General features: G+C 41.2%; 1 pseudogene; it reads right to left on the bottom strand.

Annotated features, from left to right (window-relative positions):
* Positions 1-18,092, bottom strand: part of LOC117530490 — a 187,936-nt pseudogene extending 169,844 nt beyond the window's left edge.
* Between the last annotated feature and the right edge of the window lie 3,457 nt (positions 18,093-21,549).

Raw genomic sequence — 21,549 nt, 5'->3', positions numbered from 1 at the left:
CTGCTGGATGATTGTGGTCCTCCATAGTCCTCTCCATCAGCTTGTGCGATCAGTGTTCTGTGTACAGTTGAGATGCTGGCTACAGGTTTAGCTTCTGTGGTCTCATCACTTTGGCTTTGAACCTGTAATGACTGTGGTGTTTCATCATTTTCAGTCTTCACAGGGACAGCAGTGATATCATCCTCCTCCAGCTGGTGAAGCTGCTCTCCCTGCTGACTTATCCAGTGTGTCTCCTGCTCCTCTTTAATGTCCTCTTGGTCAACATTCAGTTCCCACTCCTGGTGTTCAGGTAAAATTTCTTCTTTAGTCACCAACTGCTGCATGTCTGCAAATAATCAAATTGACAATATTTAGAATAATGTTCATTAAATAACGACAAAGCTGCAAAGTGGTCAATGTGACCTGACTACAGTAAGTTACTGCACTGATGGAACTGACAGGAAGTAAAAATGTGCATCACGAGTGTTTGTTTGATGTTTCACACATTCCTGAACTGTAGTTCAGTTCAAGTTCTGTGGAGATTAGTCCAATTTACTCAAACTGAAGTATTTTTTTTTTTGTCCTTGTCTTGATATGATACAACTAGAAATAAGTGACATCAGCAACCCAGCTGAGTGCAGTGTGTCTTTTTTTAAGACTGTTCTGACTGAAAAATTAGTTCTCGTCTTCTGTCAATTCTGTTTGGTTAACCCTTATCAATCACATACGTGGAGGACAACTAGTGGTTTAACTGGATATTGCATAGTATACAGATGACGATCAGATACTTGGGATCACTGTTGTTCTCTCATGTTTCAAGCAAAGTGCAAGACACAGTTCTGTACGTTCTGCTAACTGCTGGCCTGTAGCCTGTTACCTTGTTAGATAGCACACGCTTTAGTAGCTGTGTGCTATGAAAGGACATCATTTTGGTTCTTCATTGATTGCATGCTTTTTGTTTTTAAAATGTTACACAGAGAGAAAACGTACGAACCAACAAGTGAAATTATATGCAGCAGCAGAAATTTTCAGTAAAATCTCAACTCAGCGACATCGACAGAACAGCTTTCCATAATATCTCACCAGCAACAACAATGGCACTCAGAAGAAAGAAAACCTTGGAAACAAAGTCACACTCAGTTATTGGGAAGGGAAAATAAGACAATGAGATGTTGCCCAAATTTTGTGGAAATGTACTGGGCAATAATTAAGGGAACGCTTATTAATTACAGTACAACATCAGGTTAATTCAGCTTCTGCGATATTGATGTGGTCAGTTATATGTAGCAGAGGGGTTGTTAATCAGTTTCAGCTGCTTTGGTGGAAATGAAATTAACAACGGTCTCATATGAGACAACACCCAAAACAGGAATGGTTTTACAGGACATGTCTTTTCTGCCTGATTTTTCATTACTTTAGCATTTGGCTGAGGTCAGTGTCATTACTGGTAGCATGATGCGGTACCTCTAACCTACAGATGTTGCACAGGTAGCCCAACTCCTCCAGGATGGCACTTCAATACATGCCGTTGCCAGAAGGTTTTCTGTATCTGCCAGCACAAGGAGGAGATTCCAGGAGACAGGTGGTTACTCTAGGACAGCTGGACAGAGCCACAGAAGGTCCTTAACCCATCAGCAGGACCGGTATCTGCTCCTTTGTGCAGGGAGGAGCAGGATGAGCACTGCCAGAGTCCTACAAAAGGACCTCCAGCAGGCCACTGGTGTGAATGTCTCTGACAAAACAATCAGAAACAGACTTCATGAAGGTGGCCTGAGGGCCCCACATCCTGTAGTGGACCCTGTGCTCACTGACGGGCACCGTGGAGCTTGATTGGCATTTGCCATAGAAAAACAGAATCGGCAGGTCCGCCACTGGTGCCGTGTGCTTTTCACAGATGAGAGCAGGTTCAACATGAGTACATGTAACAGATGTGAAAGGGTCTGGAGAACATTATGCTGCCTGCTGTGGCATCATTCAGCATGACCGGTTTGGTGGTGGGTTAGTGATGGTCTGGGGAGGAATATTGTCAGACCCTACACTGGTGCAGTTGGTCCTGGGTTCCTGCTGGTGCACATCAATACTCAGCCTCATGTGGCCAGAGTATGCAGGCAGATCCTGGAGGATGAAGGAATTGATACCATTGACTGACCCCTTGCTCCTCTGACCTAAACCCAATGCAACACCTCTGGGACATTATGTTTCAATCCATCTGACACCGCCAGGTTGCACCTCACACTGGCCAGGAGCCAAGTGATACCGTCGTCTCATTAGGAGCATCCCCTGATGTTGGTAGGCACGTATCCAAGCATGTGGAGGCCATATGAATTACTGAGCACCATTTTGAGTTGCTGCAATGAAATATTGCCAAAATGGACAAGCTGGCCACATCATTTTTTTCCTTTTCATTTTCAGGGTGTCTTTGAATTCAGTTCTCTGTAGGTTGAAAGTTTTAATTTCCATCAAATGATGTGGCATCTTTTCATTCCTAACATATTTCCCAATCCATATCAGGAAAGATATCCAGCATTATATTTTTCCCAGAGATCTGATGTGTTTTTAAAGTGCTACTTTAATTTTTTTGGGCAGTGTGTGTATATTTTATATATGTAAATGTATGAGACAAATATGCCTCAGTGGCCAAGCCTGCAGCTTTGTTGTGTGCATTAAATTTTTCTAGGTTTGACAGACTCAAACATTCCTCCTCCTGTAGACAGGACATAGAGAAATTAGAGGAACAGACACGAAACAAAACTGAAACGTTATTCTAGAAATTGATTTTTGAATGTTTTGAACGCAGTAAATTTTATATCTTGTGTCCAGCCTGGATTTTGATGACATCATCATGAAAAAAATTTGCAAAATTTAGATTTTTTTAAGGATGTGAAAAAGCATGTAAATCATCATTGCCGACTCTCTTGTGTTCACATACAGCAGTCCTATGAAGATACCTTTCAGCACACAAAAGGGTCAAAGGTCAAGGTCACAGGAAGGTCAAACACTAAAATGACCAAAACAACTTTCCCTGGTTGCAATTTGTGCCTTTTTTACTCCAAATTTTAATATAGTGAATGCTCTTGACCATAAGCCATTACCTGGGATAAGCGATCAACATTGACAGTCAGGGTTTACCTTGAGGTCAAAAGTGACCTAAAGTAGGTCAGATTTCCAATTTGAGTAAAACATTTCATGTAATACTAAAAAATTAAAGGGCTAGATGAGAGGATCCAGAATATATCAAAAGTTTTAAGTTATGACATCGTATAGTAACGCCATCACGAAAAAACATGCAAAATTTAGATTTTTTTTTTTTTTTTAAGGGTGTGAAAAAGCAAGCAAATCATCATTGCAGACTCTTAAGTTAACATATGGCAGTTCTGTGAGATACAATGACAAACACCCCGCGTCTGGGGAGCAATGTGAGCGGATCCAGTGAGTTGAGGATGGCGGAGGATCGCCTGAGCCGGATCCTCCGCCATCCCCAACGAACGTGAGGAATTTATGTGGAAATCGTTGTACAGAAGTTTCATAGATCTGTTGCTGAGATAGATGATGATGGGAGTGAAATTTTAAGCAGAAACGAGGCGATAATCGCTTAAAACCGTTGTCTCTGACTGACTTCTGCGTCAGAGAGGAGGGCTGTCAATCAAACCTTGCTCTCCAGAGACGACCAATCACAGCAGAGCCAGTGCCAACCTGGTTCCCTCCCCCCGTAGTGCCATAATCCAACCCTCATAATGCCATAAACTTCAAGAGAGAGAGCAGGAATTGTCTGCGCGTGAGCACAAATCAACTTTAAGCAGGCGGTGAAGCGCTGGTAATCGTGCGCAGCGCCCTTTGTGCGCTCGTGCAGACACAATTTGCACCTGCATAATAATAATTTGTGTGCGCAACATGATAATATGTGAGCGCGCAGTGAATATCTGAGCGTGAATGCATTTTTTACGCGAGTGTGGTTTTGGCACTGATCTGACGCCACAGTCCAAACACAGTGTTTGGGTCAAACAAAATGTGAATATTTCTCATCAGAATCCAACTCGGTCATCAGCTCTCAGGATGTCCCTTAGGGGCATCACAATACATGTATTTGTATTGAACTGTACAGCACGTACGCAATGGTTCAGGCCACAGAACAGTGCCCTGAACAGAAAGGTACGACTCTGCACAGCAGGACGTGCATATTTGTTTCAACAAGTCACCGACATTTCATCTCATGTCCATATAATTTCATTCTGTGTGCAGGAGGTGTGGTTTTACAAGCAGGAGGTGTGGTCACACCCCTCAGTCTGCTGTCTGTGTGTGAGGCAGCCAGGTAGTTGAAATGAATGACCAGATTATTCCACCCAGAAACTTTGGAAACATAAATGGAATTGGTTAATTTACACGTTTCTACTGAAATATGAAACCTAAAAGCAAAAGTGTACTGGCCTGTCATTTGTTGTGGAATCACTGAGATCAGTCCGCATTTGAGTTTAAATGCCACCAATTTATGACAAAAGTTGAAGTTTTATATGAATTAGTGTAAAATTTACTGGACGGAATGGGCGCTGAATCCTCTAACTCTGGTGTACCCAACCAGTCGATCGCAGCTGACTGTTCGCTCACCGACTGAGATCCAGTCGATCGCATGACACCGATGCTGTAATGGACAGTGCTGCTATAATGGATTGATGCAGAAGGTGGCAGCACTGCACCAATATGACGGCTGCCATTAAACGCCATGAGAGAAGAAGAGGGCTCATCTTCTTCTAGGGTGCAGGATGCAGAGTTGAAAAAAAGAAAACAAGAAAAAAAATGTTTTTAAAGCAACATGACAGTTTAAAGAGCCAAAATAAGTGTAGGCATTGTGGAAAAAATGGTATGTAAACAGTTCAAAAGTCAGTATTTTTATTAATTTATTTTTTGTGAATTTGTTGTGCTTGAGAATGCAAATAGTGAGCCATTTGTTCAGTTAAACTGTGACTATTCATTCTGTGATTTACTGCTTTTGTTAAGAGCCATAGTCTGTAACTGTGGAATGGTTTATAGAAGGGGGCGATATATCATGTTTCACTTTGCCACTGAAGTTTTTTTAGGTGAAGATATGTTGTCCAAACAGACAAAAATTATGTTTTTTATCCAAAGATCCCTTCGGGTGGAAAATTACGGCCCTTTTTAGGTATGGGTTAAAGGGGCCAAAACAGTGACATAGTCAAAATGTGGATTTTGACCTTTGAATATCTTTGTGCGCCCTCAGTAAGCCTCATTGATATTATGGTATATGAATGTATGGACAGAGTTCTCCCATTTTAGCGTTATATTTTTCAAGGCTAGCTGAAGAAGGTGTTTTGCCTCATTAACCCTCCTTGTAGGTTAATGAGGCAAAAAGCCTTCCTGATATCTTTATCCTGAATAGCAGAGATATAGAGGAACATAATAAAACAAGTTTCACTGAAATCCATAGGGGGCGCGCCGAGATATGGCCCAAACGAAAATCAGCAAATATCGCATTCTTAATATAAAGAGCGCCCACATTTGCCAAAGCGCCCCTAACTAAGCCACCACCATTATTGCAAAATTGGAAAGAACCCTGTCCAGTGTTATCCAAATATGCATAAATGAGCAAGGCTTATTCAGGGCATAGACCCTGGGAGGGTCCCAAATGTAGCCCAAACTGCCAAAAGTTGTGACTTGAAGCACCACCTATAGCAGGGGTGGGCAATCATGTGCCATGAAGGGCCGAAACACTGCAGGTTTTCCTTTCTACTAATCACCTCAGCAGGTGATTTCATTGACTATCAGGTGTTTATGTTCAGGGGAGAAGCTCATCAGCAACCCACTTCTGAGGTGACTGGTGTAGGAAAACCTGCCACTGTCTCGGCCCTCGTTGCCCACCCCTGACCTATAGGCAGCGCCCTCAGTTAGCCTTGAAAAATATAACACTAAATGGGAGAACTCCATCCATACATTCATACACCATCCATCCATCCACCCATTTTCTTCCGCTTTATCTGGAGTCGGGTCGCGGGGGCAGCAGCTCAAGCAAAGCCGCCCAGACCTCCCGATCCACACACACCTCCCCCAGCTCCTCCGGGGGAACCCCAAGGCATTCCCAAGCCAGCCGAGAGATGTAGTCCCTCCAGCGTGTCCTGGGGCTTCCCCGGGGCCTCCTCCCAATGGGACGTGCCCAGAACACCTCTCCAGCGAGGCATCCAGGGGGCATCCGGAAAAGATGCCCGAGCCACCTCAACTGACTCCTTTCGACGTGGAGGAGCAGCGGCTCGACTCTGAGCTCCTCACGAGTGACCGAGCTCCTCACCCTATCTCTAAGGGAGCGCCCAGCCATCCTGCGGAGAAAACTCATCTCGGCCGCTTGTACTCGCGATCTCGTTCTTTCGGTCAAGAGATCAATGTGGCTTACTGAGGGCACACGAAGATATTCAAAGGTCAAAATCCACATTTTGACTATGTCACTGTTTTGGCCCCTTTAACCCCTACCCTAAAAAGGGCTGTAATTTTCCTCCCGAAGGAATTTTTGTACATTTGGACAATACATCTTCCCCTAAAAAAAAAACTTCAGCGGCCTACTAAAACATGATATATCACCACCCATTTGAAAGTTAGATTTCGGCTCTTAAAGTTGATGACCGTGTACAGGATTTTATTTATTTATTTTTCATGCATTCGTTTTGTGGAATGTTTATGAAAGCAACACGGGTGAGCCATTCCTGTAATTGTTTACAAATATGAAACAGAGATAATCTGTGACTATTAATACAGTGATTTACTGCTTTGATAAATATGACAGTGTTTGGGGTTCAATTTTTATTTATTTATTTTTTGTTATTCCATGTGCAACTGGTGGACTGCTGCATAGACGTTAGGTGGCTCAGCAGAGGTAAATTTCCAGAACGGTTTTCTGAATTGTTGTCGAAAATTAAAGAATTTCTGAAACGTTCAAACCATGCTGCACAGCTTGTGGATTTAGCCTTTCTTACTTCTTGCCTCCTCTTAGTGCCAGAAGTCCAGTTAAGGTAGGGAACAACTTTTCCAACTTTAATTAGGCATTGTGTAATTTCAGTTTGTTGTTGTGTTGTTACGGCCCAGTCCTAGGCCTACTTGTGCTTATTCTTTGCACCATGCACATTTACTTCAATAAGGGCCCCTTCACACATACTGCGAGTTTGGTCGAATTGCGCTTAAAGTGCGCATGAAGCAGGAATCATATGCAAAACGTAAATTCGTAGCTGCTTCCAACGCCTCGTACACCTGTTGCTACAACTATCTGCACACAGCAGCGGCTGAAAGACAGTGTGCAAGGTGAGAGCCCATCGAACCCTCTTACGGCAGGTGTCAGCCAAATTCCAGCTGACACACACAAGCATCTAACACCGCTTACATGGCACTTAAAAATGTGTGGCCATTCACACTATTAGCACGACAACAGTCAGCAGACAATCACTGTCGAGTTGTATGAAAGATTGTTTGGGTAGTTTCTATGGAGATAAACAGCGACATCAGAGCACATGTATATAGCGCCAAATCACAACAAACAGTTGCCCCAAGGCGCTTTATATTGTAAGGCAATGGTGTGGTGGAAATTACATTTACAAGGCCAATAGTGCCCGTAGTTAAAGAATCACCCAGATATGTATTTATGAAATTTTGTTTGTGTGTATATGTTTGTTATTGTTTTAGTATAAGGGGTGGGTATTTATAAGCTCTGCTTCTGCCCTCACCCTTTCGGCCACGCAGGACTTTTGTAATGTTGCGTTGTTATGAGTTTTTTGTTTTTGTTGTTGAATTGTGTGCCAAATAAACTCATTCATCCATTCATTCATTCAGAGTTAATGGAAATGACTCCGTGTCTACCAATGATGTCGCCCCAAGCCATGTCGTTACAGCCAACCCATGCATTGAAGTCCCCAAGAAGAAACATTTTGAATGGGCCAAAAGACCATGAAACACATGCTTCACATCCTCTGTAGAGGTAACAGTGGGGGCATATGCACTAATGAAGACAGCGTACCTATGGGCTACCCAGAGGTATGCCCAGGTCATGAGGCCTGGACTGGTAGCCCAGGTCATGAGGCCTTTGCTAAGCCCAACAGGGGTCTCAGTAAAGTGAAGAAGAGGTCTTTATGGCAAGACCAATGCCACGGATCCTGGAAGCCTCCTTGTTGAGCCCTTTCCAAAAGAATCTATAACCTGAGACAAGTTTCACTGGCTGCAGCAATGTCAATGCCATAGCTTGGCAACAATGAAAGCAGTGCAGTGATGAGGGTGGTCACTAATCTATGGGACACTGTGATCCATGAGGGTCCAGATATTCCAGGTCGTAATCTTTTAATGGTCGAGCTGGCGAGTGCTGGTGATGTATTCAGTAACCTCTGTTGCATCTATCTTGACGGCACAGGGGGATGGGTGGGTGCGGCTGCCCACCTAGGCTGAAAGCAGAGTGGAAAGCAGGCCAGGTTTTCTAGGCATGTCCTCTGAGTGAGGCAAGCAGCACGGTCCCTGAAAAAGGTATAGTCACACCATGACAGATTAAACAAACTGCTTTGTAAAGGACTGAAATAATTTGTCTGGTGGCAAAAATCGCCTAAGCTGTCTGTCTGTCTGTGGATTTGGGGCTCTGATGGAATGAGTGGACAACCATTGAATGCGGGTTCACAGTGCTTCTGGACGTGAAGAGAAGACAAATAGATAAGGCACAGGTAAACCTACTTTCTACTGTACACCCATGGGCAAGCTATGAACAAGTACAGGACAAAACAGTAAACAAATGTGCAACCACCAGGGCAGACCTCCATCTGATGTCCACTCAAATTTTTGAGCATGCACAAAACTTTTCAAATGACCCACTGGACATCAGATGACAATAATGAATGAGAAAAGGATTTGTACAATAGCCTTATATTGCATCATTTTACAGTGAAAAAATTTCCCAAATTTCCTTGGGAACATGCCCCTGGACCTTCACTGCAGGTCAGCTGCCTCTCCACCCACTAATTCCATATGTCATCTGTTTCAGTGTGACAAAAGTCAGAACTCTTACCATCAGTATGTGGTTGTAAATCTGAAGTCCAGGCTGGGTGAGATCCTACACAGTCATCTCCATCAGCTTCTATTTTCAGTGTTCTGGGTTCATTTGTGTTGCTGGTGAGAAGCTCCACTTGTGTGCTCTCGTGTCTTTGGCTTGGTTGAAGCTGTGATGTCTGTGGTTTTTCTTCATCCTCACTCTTCACACAAACAGCAGCAAAAGGAAACTTAATGATATCAGCCTCCTCCAGCCCATGAAGCTGCGTTCCCTCCTGGGAGATCCACATCTCCTCCTGTTCCTCTTTAATCTTTGGAGGCTTTGAATCCTTTTGGTCCAGAATCAGACTGTGTTGCTCAGGGAGAATGTCTTCTTTATTCATGGACGGTTGCTGCTGTCTGAAAGGAAGAATTTACACGGATGAAATGAGGAACATCCTTCACAATAATAAAGATTCATTCATTCGTTTTTTGCTGCTTGTCTGAGCCGCGGTGGCAGCAGTTCAAGCGGCTCATCACACACTTCCCTATCCTAGGCCAAGTCCTCTCCCGAGGTGTTCCCAAGACAGATGGAAATATAATCCCTCCAGTGTGTCCTGGGTCTTCCTCTCAGTTGGTTGCACCTGGATGATGTCCTGAGGGAGACAACCAGGAGGTATCCAAACCAAGATGCCCACACCACCTTGGCTGGCTCGTTTTGATGCACAGGAGCAATAGCCCTATTCTGGGTCCATCCCGGATATTTGAGCTTCTCACCTTGCCCCTCCATGTATGCCCAGATACAAGACAAAGGAATCTCATTTCCACCATATCAGAAATCTTGTTGTTTCTGTCAATACCCAATGTTCATGACCATAAGTGTGAGTAGGAGGTGAAATAGACGAATAACATTGAGAGCCTCACCTTCAGGCTCAGTGCTTTCTTCACCATAACAGAAACCACCTTATATGAAAGTCATTTAATTAATGATCATCTATAACTTCACCTTTTGCATTGAAGAAGTACGTTCTCTTGGCCCTGAGGCAGCACTGAAGGCGTGGTTTTCTCTTACTGCATTAGAAAGTACAACCCCTGGCAAAAATTATGGAATCACCGGCCTCGGAGGATGTTCATTCAGTTGTTTAATTTTGTAGAAAAAAAGCAGATCACAGACATGACACAAAACTAAAGTCTTTTCAAATGGCAACTTTCTGGCTTTAAGAAACACTATAAGAAATCAGGAAAAAAAATTGTGGCAGTCAGTAATGGTTACTTTTTTAGACCAAACAGAGGGAAAAAAATATGGAATCACTCAATTCTGAGGAAAAAATTATGGAATCATGAAAAACAAAAGAACACTCCAACACATCACTAGTATTTTGTTGCACCACCTCTGGCTTTTATAACAGCTTGCGCTCTCTGAGGCATGGACTTAATGAGTGACAAACAGTACTCTTCATCAATCTGGCTCCAACTTTTTCTGATTGCTGTTGCCAGATCAGCTTTGCAGGTTGGAGCCTTGTCATGGACCATTTTCTTCAACTTCCACCAAAGATTTTCAATTGGATTAAGATCCGGACTATTTGCAGGCCATGACATTGACCCTATGTGTCTTTTTGCAAAGAATGTTTTCACAGTTTTTGCTCTATGGCAAGATGCATTATCATCTTGAAAATTGATTTCATCATCCCCAAACATCCTTTCAATTGATGGGATAAGAAAAGTATCCAAAATATCAACGTAAACTTGTGCATTTATTGATGATGTAATGACAGCCATCTCCCCAGTGCCTTTACCTGACATGCAGCCCCATATCATCAATGACTGTGGAAATTTACATGTTCTCTTCAGGCAGTCATCTTTATAAATCTCATTGGAACGGCACCAAACAAAAGTTCCAGCATCATCACCTTGTCCAATGCAGATTCGAGAGTCATCACTGAATATGACTTTCATCCAGTCATCCATAGTCCACGATTGCTTTTCCTTAGCCCATTGTAACCTTGTTTTTTTCTGTTTAGGTGTTAATGATGGCTTTCGTTTAGCTTTTCTCTATGTAAATCCCATTTCCTTTAGGCAGTTTCTTACAGTTCTGTCACAGACGTTGACTCCAGTTTCCTCCCATTCGTTCCTCATTTGTTTTGTTGTGCATTTTCGATTTTTGAGACATATTGCTTTAAGTTTTCTGTCTTGATGCTTTGATGTCTTCCTTGGTCTACCAGTATGTTTGCCTTTAACAACCTTCCCATGTTGTTTGTATTTGGTCCAGAGTTTAGACACAGCTGACTGTGAACAACCAACATCTTTTGCAACACTGCGTGATGATTTACCCTCTTAAGAGTTTGATAATCCTCTCCTTTGACATCTCTCGTGTTGGAGCCATGATTCATGTCAGTCCACTTGGTGCAACAGCTCTCCAACGTGTGATCACTCCTTTTTAGATACAGACTAACGAGCAGATCTGATTTGATGCAGGTGTTAGTTTTGGGGATGAAAATTTACAGGGTGATTCCATATTTTTTTCCTCAGAATTGAGTGAGTCCATATTTTTTTCCCTCTGCTTGGTCTAAAAAAGTAACCGTTACTGACTGCCACAATTTTTTTTCCTGATTTCTTATAGCGTTTCTTAAAGCCAGAAAGTTGCCATTTGAAATGACTTTAGTTTCGTGTCATGTCTGTGATCTGCTTTTTTTCTACAAAATTAAACAACTGAATGAACATCCTCCGAGGCCGGTGATTCCATATTTTTTGCCAGGGGTTGTAGCACCATATTCATAGCTTTTAAACAAGGGTAAGTATGTTTGTGAATCACAGTTTTTCAGCTATTTAGGTATTTATCACATGAACCTACAATAGCCTGACCAAGATGTGATAAACTAAGTTGACACAGAGATCTGATATCTTCTTACACTTTACAACTGCATATTGAAAGGCAGTGTACATATTCTGTGTACACCAGGATAGCTTGGCACGTCAAGCACATTGCAGAGAGCAATCCATCTGAGCACAGTCTACATAATCTGATGGCATCAAAACAGCATCTGAAACGATCTGATCTGGTTGCGGTTGATTGAGCTCTGAGATTGATTAGTCACAGCAAAGCCTGCTGGCATGTTGTGGGATGTCCACCTCATCTGGACCCCGGCCAGGGAGGGCAAAGGAAATGTTCACGTGTAATAACATGTATGTGTCACACATTCATCATATACAGTGAATGTGAACAGCACACAATCAAACCAAAAGTACAGTGTGTGGGTGCGCCTTTCCGTGGTCTCATGCGCAGTAATGCGTCATAGCGCACGTCAGGCACGGAGCTGAACGGATCTCACCGCTGTAATATGCATATTATTACCTGATCGCCATCTAAACTCTGGAGGAGGTGTGACGTGGAACTGTATTGCCAGGCCATGACAACAATATTAAACATGAAACACACCTCCAGCATGGAACAATAATCATTTCACAGCGCAGAGTGCATAGGAACCAAACCACAGCCTATGGTGAAAAGCCTCACCCGGCTGCCGTGTGCTGAAATAATCATGGAAAAATTAATTCCCATGTAATTCCCCATAATCCAACCGACATCACGGTGTACGGAGTTGTGTTGTGCTCCTGAAGTGAGCACAGGTGCACGTGCGCCCTGCATGAATGTCCGCATGAGGAACACAGCACTGCCTCCCACTCTGGCCTCGTGTTTGGCATCCAGATGTTTGGACATCGGCCAGTCTTCAGTGCCTTTTATGGCCGTCTGACAGCAGTCTGTCATCTAAACTATTGTCTACATGCACTTTGGATGCCATCGTGCAGGTCTGGATGAGGTAATCTGGATGCATTCTGACACGGTTGACCATGCCTCTTTCCCTCCTGACTGCATTCGATTATGGCAATATTTGCTGTTTCGGCATGGTTCCTGCATATTCTTGCTATATGTGACGGGGACTTAATTTTTGATCTATTTGATAGAAATAAAATGATCAAATACATTTTTCGATTTTCTATTAATGTCAAAAATGACCAGTAAAGGAATGAAAAAAGGTCAAAGTGCAGGTGATCAAATCCATCTCACTACATCTATTGTACATGTGCACAAACTACCATCCATGTGTACAACACACCTTGCGTCAGGTATTTGTCACCACAATCCGTAACAATTTTTACTCAGACCGAGCCTCAAACAAACTGGCTATACGCATCCAAACTTTAGGGCTGAAAGGATTCCTTGAATAATTCAAGTAATTAGATTACTAAAATGCTCTGAGGCAAAATTCTCTGCCTCAGGGCTTCGTTTAATTGACTACTATGTGCGCGACATGTACAGCATGCTCAGTTAAAGCGCATGCAAAGCGCAAAAGGCAAAATGGAGACGGGCGGAGATGAAAACGGTGAGTGGCAGGGAGCACAAAATAACCCACGGAGAAAACGTCAGAAACTGTCAAAAGTGTGGGACCATTATCAATTAAACCGAAAGATAAACACAGTACAATTCATGTACTGCAACACGGAATTAGCTTTCCATAACAGCACTTCTTCCATGCTGCAGTACTGACCCGAAAACATCCGCTGCGCATCGAGCCTGCCAAGCGGACCCAACAGGTAATGGTAATGTCACATTCACAAAAGTATTTAATTTAGATCAGTGATATTGTTAAGCATCTATAAGTTATTCATTTCTGAGTTCACATTGTGCCGGAGCTAGCTGGTGGTCAGAGATAGCTCTGACCACTTGCCATGATGGGTGTTTGTTTTTTTTTGTTTTTTGTTTTTTTTTTTTGTCTCGTGACGCTCCTTTGAGGAAATAAGATTAGTCCGATGATTTACCCAGACTGACAACAAGTATGAGTAAAGTAAGTACTTTTATGTACTTTGTGGTTTTTTTTTTTTGAGGAATTTTGTGAATGCAGAAACACACTCTCATGATATTAAACAAACGAACCCTCACTCACGCTTTGCTGTGGAAACGACATTAGCTGCCCAGTCAGTGGGTCAGAGTCAATTTAATTTCAGATAGCGCCAAATCGACGATTTAGCCAGACTGACAATAAATATGAGTAAAGTAAATACTTTTACGCATTTTTTGTGGTTTCTTGAGGCATTTTGTGAATACAGAAATGTGCTCAGACCTCAAAACGCACTTCTGTGACATAAACCAAACGTACCACCTGTTCTTCTGTGGCATTTAATGGCAGCCGACATCCTTATTGTTGCATTGCTGCCACCTTCTGCATCAGTCCATTATAGCAGTACTAAACTCTCTCAAAAGCCAACACTTCCCTCTCCCACTTTAATTTAATCTTTATTTAACCAGGTTAGTCCCACTGAGATCAAGATCTTTTTTACAAGTGAGACCTGAACCATGATAGTTTCCAATTCACCTAACCTGCTAATCCTATGTCTAAAATACTTCCAACAGAAAGTTCTTTCAGGTCATCTTTTCTGACATCCTTAAAATTAATCTAGAATATGCCAATGCCACTTAAATGGACTCCTTTTCTTTCTTTAAAGAAACAACTACCAATTACGTGAGGCCACCAAAGTCTGTCAATATAAAATGTTTATTTTAAAAGGAGTTGAACTGGTTGTTCATTAAACTGACTTATTATTTTCTCTGTCAGGTATTACTGTTAAATTAAGCTTAAGTAAATTAATGAAATTAAATATTTTTTTATCTGATTACTCGATTAATCACCAGAATAATCGAAAGAATACTCGCTTACTAAAATAATCGATAGCTGCAGCCCTAAAGCTTTTGTAGTTTTTCAAGTCCTCAGGTATATAGAGGTTAGGTGAAAATAAATAATTCACAATGTCCACGTACATAACACTAGGCAGTGAACTCTCACTCTCTGACCACCCAAATGATGATGTTTCGTACAGGTCTTCACCACCAATTAATTTAATCGGCAGCTCATATCGTGACCGTGCTTAATGCTTAGTCCATCTCTATATCTCACGGCTGTCTCAAAGTATTGCAAAGCTTTCACAAACTTTCACCATCTGAGGGAGTAGAATGTGTGCTTCCGCAATCTCAGTCAGTGAAAACACTCTATTGGGGAACTATGCAAATACACTACACAGTACACAGTCTCCACTGATTCAACACAGAACCAAATCACATTGCTGCATGTCTTTGCTTGGCTAAATACAACAACATATTTCTCTGTGGTCAAAACATTTTATCTGACTTTTAGGCTATATTTTAATGTACAGTGTAGCGGCAAAAGTCTTGAAGCAGAAATATTTCTCCATACCCTAATTTCCTTTTCCATACTTGTCCAGACCCGGAAATTACTAAAATCAAATTCCATACTTTTCCATACTGCGTAGGAAACCCATATACAGAAGTATGTTTGTGGAACAGTCTACTGCAACGAATCAAATTGTGTCAGAAAATTTTTTTTCTGGAGTAAGTTACAGAACCGATATATTTATTATTCCTTTTTACATGAACGCGGTGTGCTTATGGCAAAACAACCACATAAGTTTGAATTCTTTTGTGTTTATTATTTATTTTAATGTAAATACAGTAAAACCCGCCTAAACCGTCATCGTATAAACTGGATATTCGCACTCACCGGACAAAAGCAAAAGTCCCAAAGCTTTTGTATGGTTTTCCATCTAATAAACACCGTATATAATGGATTTTCACTCACATCAGCAAAACATCCTGTTCGATCGCAATGCATTTCCATTAAAAAGCCCTCGCATGAACTGGACAGAGCAGTCTGTACGCGACCAGCCAGAACAGAGGTATGAAATGAAGTTTAGCACTGATACTTCGCCAATTTGAGGAAAGTGGGTAGTGTATTTCCTTGATTAAAAGCCCAGCTGTTTATTTTTTTTTTTTAAATTGTGTTTCGACCCGGCACCTAAACGAGGCAGGGCATAATTCAAGGCCGGTGATTATTAACAAAATGCTGCCCGCACTGTAATATGGTGTTAAGTTTCTCACATATTTGTGGATGTGACAAACCAAAAGCAACTGCTTTAGATCAGAGCCCTCTGTGTGGGTGTGAACCCTCCCCATAGCCTGACATGCACCTGATAAATGACTGTGACTGCAAGGGCTGTGATTTGTCACTTTTATGTTTTCACTCCTTCCTCTCTTGTCATATTTTAATAGTTTTTGCAGTGTGCCCACAATTACATTTTGATCATGGATCAAATATGTCTGGCAGAAAAGTCCACAAATATGACCAACTTTACAACAAGGCGTCAGAAAGAGATGCTTAAATGACCCGCAATTCATAGAGGGAATTGTACACTGGTTTGGAGGTTGAGGATTGCATAAAGAAGTGGAGCTCATTGAGGGACAAATGAATCCAGAAAAAGCCACTGTTAGAAAAAGCCACTGTTCCTGCAGCAAACTGCATAAAGATGCACCTGAGAACTTTAAAAGGGTCACACTCGTCAATGGCATTGCATGGCCACAAATTTACAAAATACCACTCCGCAGCGGACTTAGGAAAAATGGATTTTATCCAATTTTTTGTATAATAGATTTTGTCCATTTTATACATATAGCAGATTTTGCCCGTTTGATACGTATAACGGATTTCGATTATAATGATTAAATTCACTGGTCCACCTGAACCCATTATATGCAAGATTTACTGTATTACTATTTATACTGCTGCTTGTGTACATGCTTGTTTTTCTTTTTTTTTAATGGAAGTGGCTATTCGCACGGCCGCCGTGTCCATAACTCTCATTTGGCTATTCGCACGGCAAGACTCTGGTGGTAAAACATGGAACTACTTGTATAAACAGGGATGAAGGTCCCGGGTCCTGATAGAAAAGACGCTCCCGCTAGCTTGGCTAACGGGGAATTCCCCTTTGGCTGACCTAGTAGAGGAATGGTCTTTAGTGCGAGCCATGTGGGTTTGATCACACCGCCGTCCTGGCCACAAAGGTCCTGTGGTCACACAAACATAATGCATTTTGCCACCAGAGTCTTGCCGTGCAAACAGTGAAATGAGAGTTATGGACACGGCCGAATAATAATAATAATAATAATAAAAAATCTAAATTGAAAAATATTAAAGGAGTTATGACATCTTGAATGCAGTATGTTTGTTTATACAAGTAGTTCCAAGTTTTGCCACGAGACTTGCCATGCGACTAGCCAAATGAGAGTTATGGACACGGCCGAATAATAATAATAATAAAAAACTAAATTGAAAAATATTAAAGGAGTTATGACATCTTGAATGCAGTATGTTTGTTTATACAAGTAGTTCCAAGTTTTGCCACGAGACTTGCCGTGCGACTAGCCAAATGAGAGTTATGGACACGGCCGAATAATAATAATAATAAAAAACTAAATTGAAAAATATTAAAGGAGTTATGACATCTTGAATGCAGTATGTTTGTTTATACAAGCAGTTCCAAGTTTTGCCAATAGAGTCTTGCTGTGCGAATAGCCAAATGAGAGTTACGGACATGGCAGCCGTGCGAATAGCCACGGCCTTTTTTTAAATTGTGTTGATTTTAATCTTGTATTTTACGTTGTACAGGAGCACACTGAAAAGAACTGTTTTTTTATATACTTTAATGTATCCTGTGTTATTTCCTGTTACTGTATAGGTATGAATTTTTTCAAATAAATCCATTCATCCATTGAATTAATTGACTGATTTACTTTTGAATGAAAAACAGTTATGACATGGTTTACTCTCCACTAGCAAGTTCTCCTAGTTCATTACGAAACACATTTGTCTCATTTTTTTGACATAATGGTCTTGAGTGTGTAATAAATAATAATAACATAAACCACCAGAAATTAGATGCAGTGCTGCACTGTGCTATAATAAAGTTTAGTGAACAAACCTGCTCTGTATCAGGAAACGTCAGGTTTGAAAACATCCAGGACTTTGACACGTTTCTTCTTTTCTTGGTCCTCTTCTTATTTTTTGTTCAATCAAGTATCTCTTCACTAGCAGTTAGCTGCTGTTTCAAAAAACTACTCAGCTGTTCGACTTTCGAAGTTAACTTCGTCCGATTCCGGTTTATTGTCGGTTTTTGCGGCTCTTGAGCTCTTCGCAAAACATATTCAAAGTTCACAGAGTAAAGTTTAATCCGTTTCCCCGGACAGTTTCCCACGTTTAGAGCTAACTAGCGTAGCTTCGGAAGCTAACAGGAAGCCGTTTTTGTTTTTTGTTTTTTAAGGAAGAGGAGGACGGGGACAGATGGATTACTGCCATCTGCTGGCTGGAGTACGGATATGAACGTAAAACGAGCTCTAAAGATTTCTGACAAATATTTCCACTAAATGCAATCTATCTAGACTTCTTTGTTGAGCGATACAAAAAAAAAAAAAAAAAAAAAAAAATGTTTTTCGGGATGTGTTTTCCTTGATCTCGATCTTCGACCAAACTAATCACGTCTAGATGTCAGTGGATCCTAAAACATCTTGGAAATGGGAACACTACTTATCATGCAGATTAATGCATTATATGCACTTTATGATATGTCCGTCTATAATTAAAAGCAATATTGTATAAGATGTTTAAAATTGGGTAATTTTGTGCAGTTTTAAACAAATTACTGAGAAATCGTTATGTTTCCGAGTCCCACCGGGTTGCGGTCGGGAACAAAACAAAAATGACTAAATCCTTCTTAAAACAGGCGTACATCATTCTTAAAATGTGCTAATATTACCCCATTTTAAACACCTTCAACAATATGACTTAATTATAGACAGAAATGTCATAAAATGCATTAATCTTCAAAATAAGGTATGTTTCCGAGATCTCTCCAAATGTTTCTGGGTATTAGGATTCACCCTATTTTTATTGTATAATTAGTGAGTGGTGATAAGGCAGTACTGGTCATGTACAGTACTTTCAAAACATATTCACCTCCTTGGGCTTTCCTTCTTTTTTTCTTTTTTTCCCTATAGACACTGCAATGTTGTATGTCTTGGAGTGATTCAGTCTCTAAGGGCTCCAGGGCTGCAGCCCTGAGTGGTTGCCTCCCAACTAAGGTCTAAGGTCCTTGATTCAAAGCCACCTGTGTCCCAATCCCCATGTATTTCTAAAGTTTAATCAGAGGGAATCTGTGATGGATCCAAAAGAGAACCAGAGTGGTCATACGTGTAGTAAACATGTTTCAGTGAACTAACACAAGCATGTGTCTTCAAAACAGACAATAAATCTTGTGGCCAAAAATACTACCTGCAACTCAAATTCCATTGAATTTGGGATGTTGTGTGAAATGTAAATAAAAACCGAATACAATGATTTGCAAATTCTCTTCAATCTATCTTCAACTGAATACACCACAAAGACAAGATATTTAATGTTCAAACTGATAAACCTTATTGTTTTTGTGCAAATATTGGCTCATTTTGAAATGGATGCCTTCAGCACGTTTCAAAAAAGCTGGGACAGTGGTATGTTTACCACTGTGTTACATCACCTTTCCTTCTAACAACAAAACAACTTAATTGTGCTACAGACAGAAGCATCTTCAAGCTCTAATTTTATAAAATTACATCTCTCACTCATCTTCAACCGCTTACTCCAATTGAGTGTCAAGGGGGGTGGGGGTGAGGCTAGAGCCTATCATAGCAGTCATAGGGTGGAGCGGGGTAAACCATAGACAGGACACCAGTCTGTCACAGGGCCACATATAGACAGACAAACACACTCACACCTGTGGACAGTTTAAAGTTTCCAGTCCACCCAAACTGCATGTCTTTGGATGTGGGTCGAAGCTGGAGCACCCGAAGGGAACCCACGCAAACACGGGGAGAACATACTCCACAGGTGGAAATCAATCCCATGACCTTCTTGCTGTGAGGCAGCAGTGCTAACCACTAAGCCACCGCGCTGCCCTATAAAATGGCATCTTAAAATTTCAACCTCTAACACATTTGATTTTATTAACTGTGTGATCAAACTTTTTCTTGTTAACTGAGATACTGTAGGCTTTGGGTCAGGGAATAGTTGGTTCAATTTTGAGGATTGTGGAGTGAGCTTTCATAAGTGAGTAATATATATTATTATCATATACCTATAAATGATGTGCCAATGTGATTGGATAAAACACTAAAGAATAAATAGCAATGCACCCTTTTCACGGACGGGTAATATTTTTCATACCACCCAAGTAATCAGCCAATCCATGCATATGTTGTGACGTCACAGCATTTGTTGCTATTGCCTTTAGTGTACATGTACAGTGGTCCCTCGCAATAACGCGGTTCACCTTTCACGGCCTCGCAATTTTGCAGATTTTTTTTAGTCCAGTTTTGCATGCTTTATTTTTATTTATTTTACAGCGCATTGTGTTCTGCGTCCTCATAAAGCAGGCTGGTCGACGGCACCGGTCGGCATCACCGCGAAGGGAGAGCATGCATATTGTGTTCTGCGTGTCTGTTTATAAGAATCTTCTCACCCAGAAGAAAAAAGAGCGCCAACAACTACCCATAACTGTGTTCTTCACTTGGAAGAAGACACCTGCACCAAGGTATCTCACTCAGTGGAAAAAGACGCAACAGCGGAGCGGCGCCAGGACGAAGAGACGTGGTCAGAGGAACTATGAAATACTGATGAGTCACTATTAATAATTTCTTATGTGTCCAACCTCGTAGGTGTATAAAGTGTATAAAGTATGTAGTGAGGGGTTTTACAGCCTTAAAACATCTATAATAATTGTAAAAAATAACGCTGACTACTTCGCGGATTTCGCCTATCGTGGGTTATTTTTAGAACGTAACTCCCGCAATAAATGAGGGAAAACCCTTCAGAAAACCATACAACATTTATCATTTATAGGTATATGATAACAACTTGATAACTGATAATATTGTGTGGAAATGACTTAAATTCCTAAATATAACGTTAGAGCATGATTTTTTTTTTCTTTTGTTTTTTTTTTGCGGCAATCTAACACTTTTGACCAGTTGGAAGTGCATCCTGTGAGCGTTATTGTAAATTTGAACCTTAATGACAACCATTATTAAAAATGTAAAAAACTGATTATTAAAAAATAATCCGTTCTTTGACCAAGACTTGAATATGTTAATCCATAGGCCTATTGACTATTGGCATTGGCTCTTATATGGTGATATCATATCACCAATTCAGTGCTCTTGTAAATGAAGTTGTGATGAATGTGTACATCAGAAAAGAATCGGTCATGCAAGCTTGAAATTTCTTTATTTATTGATATTTGAATCTGAACTGCAGCAAGATGAACAAATTGCAGCTAATCCAGCTAAAAATTCTAGATGTACAGATTTCCTAGAGATGAGCCAAGAAGATCACAGTGGATAAGAAACATCCACCGGGTGGACTTCAAGCCATCAATTTACAGTAGTACCTACAATCTTCAACCTCCCTAGTCACAGTTACAAGTTGAGTTGAGCTGTAAAGTTGAGTTCAGCTGCAGTGTTTTAGAGTGTGTGTATACAGCTGTGCTCAAAGGTTTACATACTCTGGTAGAATTTTTGCTTTTTTGGCCATTTTTAAGAGAATATGAATGAGGGGTGGGGTGCACCCCCAGACCCCCTGCGAATTTTCCTCGGATTTCACAATTTTCATTTCACAGCCGTTAGTATCCATCCCCTGACCT

The sequence above is a fragment of the Thalassophryne amazonica genome, chromosome 18 (assembly GCF_902500255.1).
Source record: "Thalassophryne amazonica chromosome 18, fThaAma1.1, whole genome shotgun sequence".
Classification (NCBI taxonomy): Eukaryota; Metazoa; Chordata; class Actinopteri; order Batrachoidiformes; family Batrachoididae; genus Thalassophryne; species Thalassophryne amazonica.
Note: the sequence above shows the minus strand (reverse complement) of the source record. Positions and strands in the feature narration are given on the sequence as shown.